This window comes from Mus pahari, chromosome 12, assembly GCF_900095145.1.
Source record: "Mus pahari chromosome 12, PAHARI_EIJ_v1.1, whole genome shotgun sequence".
Taxonomy (NCBI): domain Eukaryota; kingdom Metazoa; phylum Chordata; class Mammalia; order Rodentia; family Muridae; genus Mus; species Mus pahari.
In genome coordinates this window covers 40,923,256-40,931,630 of record NC_034601.1, presented here as the reverse complement: position 1 = coordinate 40,931,630, position 8,375 = coordinate 40,923,256, and the positions used below count along the sequence as shown (strand labels likewise).

General features: G+C 40.9%; 1 long non-coding RNA gene across 1 annotated transcript; it reads left to right on the top strand.

Moving 5' to 3' along the window:
• The first annotated feature begins 3,845 nt into the window (after nt 1–3,845).
• Nucleotides 3,846–6,633, top strand: LOC115065073. Its single transcript, XR_003844869.1, has 4 exons — nt 3,846–3,955; nt 4,039–4,150; nt 5,060–5,452; nt 6,546–6,633. It is a non-coding gene; the product is annotated as an uncharacterized LOC115065073 (long non-coding RNA).
• Nucleotides 6,634–8,375: the final 1,742 nt, after the last annotated feature.

The following is an 8,375-nucleotide window of genomic DNA, read 5'->3' as shown; positions in this document are numbered from 1 at the left end:
AGATAAAAGGTTCAGAGATGAGCGTGGGATGCCCTTTGACCTTTGCATGCATGTGATCTACACAGTTTTTGAATATTACCCAAAAACAAACCAAATTCCAGGACAGCCAGGGCTACACAGAGAAACCCTGTCTCGAAACAAACAAACAAACAAACAAACAAACAAAAAAAAAAAAGAGAGAGAGAGAGAGAGAGAGAGAGAGAGAGAGAAAAGAAAAAAGACAAAAGACAAAACTTGTCCATGAAGTTCATCTCATTGATTTGGAATGCATTTCTATTACAGCCCTTAGTTTACTGCATAAATCACCTGTGTTGTGTGCTCTGTTCATTCCTGTCTAATTTCTAAGGATTCTTCCCTCTACCCAATGATCAACATCCTAAGGCCTTCACACCCATCCCCAGTCCTTCCCTGTTCTTCCAAATATGCCCAAGACACGTATAATGGGTCTGATGTCCTTATCTTGCTGCCTCTAATCCAGACTTCTCAGTTTTGGGATCTTTTCATATACTGCATTTTGGGGCCTTTCTGTTATGATTAGTTCATTGAAATCCAGTTTTCACACATGTCATTTTCTGGAAGCAACATCTTTCTATATCTCTGTAGTAATTATGATCTCCAAATTCAATAGTCTTCTCTCCATATGTCTTCTCTCCATATGTCTTCTCTCCATATTCCTTCTGATCCGTTTCTTAGAGTCAGCGATCCTCATGGCTAGTGGAACTACTTAACACACCAACCCCAAACTCAGTGATGAAAAGCAGGAGCCCTACATACATTCTTGCTCACTCCCTCTGTGAATTGTGTGGAATTCTCTTGGTTCCGGATGGATTTACCCGGTGGCTATTATTTTAAGCTGTGGTTAGTAGGGCAACTTTGCTTTACTCCCAAGGCTATCCAGGAAGTCCCTTTTCTACAGCTCTCTGTAGACTCTTTGTAATTATTGAGAAGCAAGCTAGAGTATCTTCTCCTCATGGACATGGCAGAGACAGAAATACATAAAGCCTTGCAAAGTCTGACATTTGAGCAGGCACACCTCTACTCCTTCCTATATTCAGTTAACTAAAGCTAGCAACATGAATAAGCTTAAAAGGTGGGCACATATTAACTATATCTACGACCAGGTGAGGTCATTGTGGCAGTGTGGACATAGGGACTGATGGAGAACAGAGACACTCATTCAGTCACTATATCCAAGACCCAGCCACCGTCAGTCTTTAAGACTTAATGTCATTCTTTCTATGTTTCTCATGACCTTTTACTGGATCTTCTAGTGACATAACTGTAGATTATCAGCAATACATTGTTTTCTGTGCTGTGTTCTTTTCAGCCATAAGACCCTTTAGTTGCATTACCACCTCAGTCTTGAAGGTTCCTAGGGTCTCTCTAAGAAGTCTTATTTTCTCAGTGTTTTCTGAAGTTTTGTATATCTGTATATTTATATATCTGTATATCTGTATATTCTGTTACCCTAGAATTAGCAATTCTAAAGATAATTTATCATGTTTCACTAAATAACTACCCACTTTTCCTTTTACTTCCTTGTCCTGTGGTAACATCATTACAACCTGAAGCTGTCATATTGGCAGATCTGTCCTCAGCACTCAATGACACAAACATATTAGATCTCAACAAATTTCAAGGAATGATTCTCCTATCGTCCCAATATATTCCTGGTCTCTTTCCCCTCTTCCAAATTCCATTCTCTTTTAGAGGATCAACCCATGACCAGGCATTTGGAAAGCTACCTTCTCTAATAGCTTCTAATAGGTCTAACAAGACCTCCTTGTTTTTCTAACCACAATCCAGGCTATAATGGTCAGTGTTATCAGTTAAGTTCTATCTGGGATAATTTTCCTATTCAACTTGTATGTGACTGTATTTGCCAGGAGACAGTGCTTTGCATTAATGGACAGAATGGTAGGACTGGGAGACAAATATACCATTTGGTATGTCATACCCAGCTTTGTACCTGTATGCTTTGAGAATGTAAACTTGCTTTACATCATTTTTTCCTCATCTGTAAAAATGTGTTATTTACACTGAAGAATCTTAGAGGTGAACAAAGGAAACCGGCCATGTGTGAAATGTACTTTCCACAGAGCAGAATGGTTTCTTTTCTATTTTCCCTTCCTTATTTATTTATTTATTTTTGGCTCCAAGAGTTCTTCCTGCTATTTGATATTTCTGTGCATGCTTTAATTCTCTTTAATTATAAAATGAACTTCTCAAAGAATATCTTCTACTCATTCTATATGCTGCAGGTGTCTTTCTTTATGAAAGGCATGTGACCTAAAAGTTTTTGTATATGATGAGATTTTTTTGATGAAGCCTTGTTCCTCTAAGATTTTGAGAAAAGAAATCTTTTGTATATCAAGAGAGCCTAGTAATTCTGTAAATATTCCCTGGTGAGTATTTCCAGTTATTCCATTTTGCATAACATTTCCCTAGGGTGTTTAAGGACGTAGTTCTCTCCTTCCGATAAAAATTTCCACAGTATATCTGACATTGGTATGTTCTAACTCCATGTGAGGTTTTATTTGGGCAGTTGTCATTGAGTCTTCATAACAATTCATTCATTTAATCATACTTAATTTCATTATTGACTAGTGGCTTTTCTTTGCTCAGAGATGAAGATGTTAGAATACTCCTGTGTTGAATGCACACTATATGTGAATGTCTCGCCTTGACCATCTTTCAGAAACACAATGAATTGGACATGTACATTTAAATCCCAGTCTGTCTATCTCTAATCTCAGTAATTATAATATCTGGCACATGGTGTCATGTGATAATTATATATGTTACACACACACACACACACACACACACACACACACACACACGCACACATGCTTATACTACAGATCAGTAAAGACTTATTTTCATTCATAGATAAGTAGGGTTCCAAAAGATAGCCAATATCCACATTCACTTCAACGTACTGAGATAGCAATGCCCCTATCTAGACAATTTAACAAAATGATACTTTCCATATGCCTTGGAGCTTCTTATGTGATTGGTAACTGACCCAGAAGTAGAGAAAGCAGGGCACTGGAAAAATAGGTCATCAGTCAAGGGCACTAGCTCCTTTCCCAGAAGACCAAGGTTCAATTTTCAGCACCTACATGGCAGCTAACGACCATCTGTAACTTCAGTTCCTAAGGATCAGATGCCCTCTTCTGGCTTCTATGACCACTGCATGCACATGGAACAGAAATACTTCCATTCCCTTGTAAATAAAATAAAAATGAATAAACCATTTTAAAAAGTGGAGAAAATAGAATTGGAAGTGTGATGAGTAGGATTAACTTACAGAAGGCTAAAGGGTAATACATTAGTGAAGTCCATTAGAAAAAGGCCTAAAATCAGCAGAAAATAGGCTTGACCTTCTAATATATACACCCTCACATAATACACGTACATGCACAATTTACACTCACACATGCTCAAACACACAGACTCTCTCTCTCTCTCTCTCTCTCTCTCTCTCTCTCTCTCTCTCTCTCTCTCTCTCTCACACACACACACACACACACACACCACTCACACATCTTTAAAATGTAACACATGGGAAGCTCTGTCATTCATGACACGGAGTTTTATTTTCCGATGGAAATCCTAGTCCTATGTTGGTCCATTGCATCTGGAGCACTGCGTCTGATCCTCTGAGGACAAACCTGGAGCAGTTAGAACAAGACACCCCTGCAAAGGAGGGCCTTGTAACACTGCCAATAGAAACAGTATACAGAGAGGCTCCAGCTGCCCAGAGAATCAGGACATCAGGATGAGTACATAGTTTGCTTTGCTTTATTCCTCCCCAGGACACAAAACTGGCACGATCTATGGAAGTCTTGTATGGTTAAGAACGTTAAATTCCCTGCCTTGAGTTTCAAGCAAGAGCCAGTGCAGATTTGAAAATGAATGACCACTTATATGCAGTCATTTCCAGGCTCTGGTATGAACTCTTAACACATTAATATTCATATTTAATTATTATAGCCCTATCAGATATATACTATGATTATCTCCATTTTATAGGTAAGGAGACTGAGGCTCAGCCAGATTTTTGCTCAGAGTTGTATTGGTAATTACCAGGCAGAGCTGGGTTTGGACGCAAATGTTTTCAGTTCATTTTATCTTTGAAGACAAGGTAAGTTTTACTATGTGATGAGATTTACTACGTGATGGCTTGGATGCCCTCTCACTCGCCTTACATTTCTAAGTCTTCTTCATAGAGACAGTTCATATAATATAAGGATTAGTTACAAACTCACTACTCCTGGAAGAAATAGCTCAGTTGTTAAAGTGCTCACCTTGTAGGCATGATTAGGACCTGAGTTTGGTCCCTGGAATTCATCTTAAGAAGAAAGTCAGGTATGGTGGGACAGCACTTGTGATCTTGGCAGTGACAAGGCTCCACAGGCTAGAAGAGCCTGGTCTACTTGGAAAGTTCCAGGCCAGTGAGAAACCCAGAAAGGAAATAAAAAGTTGGAGAAGACCTAAGGAAAGATATCCGATGTACACTTCGGCACATACACAGCCCCTCGCTATAAATAAGCAATCCAACAATTCATTATCCTTCAGTTGGCTATACTAATTTATTTGAATCTTGTATATTTTGAGTACTATCAAGTTGAATGTGAATTGTTTCATCTTTAGGGGTGAGGTGACCCCAAAGAGAATCACATTGTAATTCTTCTCCCTCTTCGATCACACAATAAATCATGGGTTCTTTCTAAGTCAGGGCTGCTAGAGTTCTGAAACCCTCAGATGGAAGAGCAGAAAGCAGACAGTAGTGTTTGCTGAGCATTTTTTCTGGATGTCAGGAATGGCTGTATATATATATATATATATATATATATATATATATATATATATATATATTGCCTCACTTTACAGACTTAGTGTGCTATAGAGGTAGACAGCATGGGGAACTTCTCCCATCAATGCTCTCAACAAGCAGCAGAGGGTCCATTGGAACCCGGAGGCAGCTGGAACCAAACCACACTTCTCCGACTTCTCAGTCACAAATGCCCAAGTCTATTGCTGATTTCTCTAGGTTCAAGAACAGGAAAGCATTAACTAAGCCTTTCAGAGGACCTCCAGAGAAAGGAAAGATGTGATGCATGGAGAGCTGGACTTAAGGTAACATGACTGAAGGAAACATGCCTAGAGCATAGGAGTTGCCAAGGCTTGAATAAACAAGAAAGAATGGAGGACAGACGGCTTCAAAGTCAAGTCTGACAAGGAAAAACCTAGGCTGCTCAATAGGCACTGGTTCCTTTTCCAGCTAAGACTGCCCGGGATCACTTCCACATACCTCCTCTATGTGTTGGCTCTCCTCTCCTATGTCTAGAATAATCCAGAAAAATGTGACCATCATACTCTACTCAGGAATCCACCTCTGTGGGTCATTTTGGACTGGTCATATAAGAAGGCTCAGATTTTCTGGGTGAGTTATCTATTACTGCATACTAAATTACCCCAAGCTTAGTGGTTTGAAATAGCAAAGTGTTTGAAATAGCAAAGTGTTTATATTTCTGTGGGTTACGGATGGGTGAATGATTAAATAATTCTAAGTTAGCACCCAGTTCCAAGGTCACTTACAGGATACCATGGTCCCTCTCTCTAGACACTTCTCTACAGGTCTACTCACAGAGTTGCTCTTCCTACAGCATGAACCAGATGGACTATAAAAACAAAATGAAACAAACATCCAATGATTGAAATGATACACCCTCCTTTCTGCCATAGGTTATTGATCACAAGGACAAACCAGGAATTGATTTTACAAAACTGTGAATACCGCAAGTGACAGATTGATGATAGTTGGGTATCTTTGAGGCTAAATACCACAGTTTTCTTCTGTCGGTTTTCCCATTGCATGAGTTTCTCCATTAAAGGCAAATATTTCCAGAAACTATTAACATATTAAGATCTCACTAATTAACCAAGTAGCTGTCACTGTGGAAAGTAGAGATAGATGAGAAGCTGTCATGTTTGTGACGGGAGGAGGCTTGAAGACATGAGGACATTTTTTGAAGCTTTAGTGAACAGCCAATGGGGAAGGGTGTATTGTTTATTGTTGGATATCTTAGGATAGATTGAAAATAAAGATACCCCAAAGTGGGGCAGGGCCCTGTCTATGGGTCTATAGGTAAGAGTCTAGGAGTGAGGATAGAAAGCCATTCTTGCTCCTGCTTTTGTGAACGTCCAGTGCCAAAGTCTTGGTGTTGGGCATGCACGGTATTGGTGCAGAAATTGGAAAAAGCAAGCGCTGTGCCTGCTGCTGGTTAATTAAATGTTGATTCCAGGGCAGCTGGTAGAATATGTGCACGATATATTATCCTCAGTTTGCTTTTCCTCTTTTTTTTCCTAAATCACACATTTTAATTAACCTCCCAGCCCTTGCTGGGGCTTTGAAAGAACTTAATTGGCCTGCAGGGATCGGAATACACAACAGCTAGAAAAAGGCTATGTCTCAGTTGTTTTTCACTCCAAGGACTTATAAAATTGAAATTATTGTTTTCTTTCATTCTTTGAAGCCCATAGCTACATGTGGATTCATATTTGGAAGTGGCAGAAGTATTCTTGGATGCCTGACTGAAGATTGCAAAAGGTATTTAAACAGTGTGAGTATTGCAGGCACAAATTTTTTATTAACCTGGCGTCTTTGAGTTTACAATGAATTGAACACTCCCATTTTTTTTCTCCCATTGAAGCACAGAACTATAGTGGCCAGAATTTAGTACACAGATTTGACACTTGGAGGTGGGGTGGAGGAATCTCTTGGTAACAAGGACCCTTGAAAGGGCTTTCAGATATTTCCAGTTTATCAGCAATGCTGAGAATGAGTCAGTGTCCATATTTCATTTTCTTTTTTTTTTCTGTTTTTTTTTAAATTCTATTTTTAATTTATTTTTTTACACTCCATAGTCCATTCCCTGCACCCTCGCCCACCGTCCATCTGCTCCACATCTCACGCCTCCAGTCTCTTGAGGGTTAGGTGCATCATCTCTGAATGAACACAGACCTGGAAGTCCTCTACTGTATGTGTGTTGGGGGCCTCATATCAGCTGGTGTATACTGCCGGTTGGGTGGCCCAGTATTTGAGAGATCTCAGGGGACTAGATTAATTGAGACTGCTAGTCCTTCTACAGGATTGTCCTTCTCCTCAGGTTCTTTCAACCTTCCCTAATTCAACAACAGGGGTCAGGAGCTTCAGGCCATTGGTTGGGTGCAAATATCTGCATCTGACTCTTTCAGCTGCTTCTTGGGTCTTCCAGAATGCAGTCATGATACGTTCCTTTTTGTGAGTGCACCATAGCCTCAGTAACCGTGTCAGGCTTTGGGATCCTTTTGAGCTGGATCCCACTTTGGGCCTGTTACTGGACCCTCTTTTCCTCAGGCTCCTCTCCATTTCCATCCCTGTAATTCTTTCAGGGACAATTATGGAACAATTATGGGTCACAAATGTGACTGTGAGGTGGCAACCCCATCCTTCACTTGATGTTCTGTCTTCCTGCTGGAGGTGGGCTCTGTAAGTTCCCTCTCCCTACTCTCCAGCCTTTCATCAAAGGTCACTTTTAGTCCTGGGAATCTCACACCTCCCAGGTTTCTGGTGCATTCTGCCTTCCCCCCCCCCCATTTCCTGAGGTTCCCTATTTACATTCTTTCTGCTGGCCCTCTGGGCTTCAGTCCTTTTCCCTCACCCAATACCAGATCAGGTTTCCCTCTCCCCTCTTCTGCCCCCCCCAAGCCCCACCCCATCCACTTTCCCCCCTAGGTCCCTAATTTCCCACTTGTGATTGCTTTCTTCTCTCTCCCAAGTGGGACTGAGGCATCCTCACTTCAGCTTGTTGACCTTTTTGAGTTCTGTGGACTGTAGCTTGGGTATTCTGTACTTTAAAATTTATTTTTTATTTTTTATTTTTGGCTAATATCCACTTATTTAGTGAGTACATACCATGCATGTCCTTTTGGGACAGAGTCCTCGCTCAGGATATTTTCTAGGTCTATCTGTTAGCACCAGGACACTCCAAGGCCTGGCCTAACCATGTGACACTAGACCTGCGTTGCCAGGACAAAGACCCTCAATCCCACAACTCACCTGGCTCAGTTCCCACCCTCACTGGTGTGATGTCATTCTCCGTATAAATTAGGGGATCACCCCCTCCTCACTCTCTTCTCCTCTTCTCTTCTTCTCTTCCCCCTTCCCCCCTCTTCTTCTCTTCTCTTTCTCCTTCTCCTCTTTCTCTCTCCTCTTCTCTGCTTTTCTACTTGATTCGCCGCCCCACCCCATCCCTGCTTAATAAACCTCTCTCACGTGGAATCACCTTGGTGTGGTCTGCTGTTTGGTTTATTTGCCCAAAACT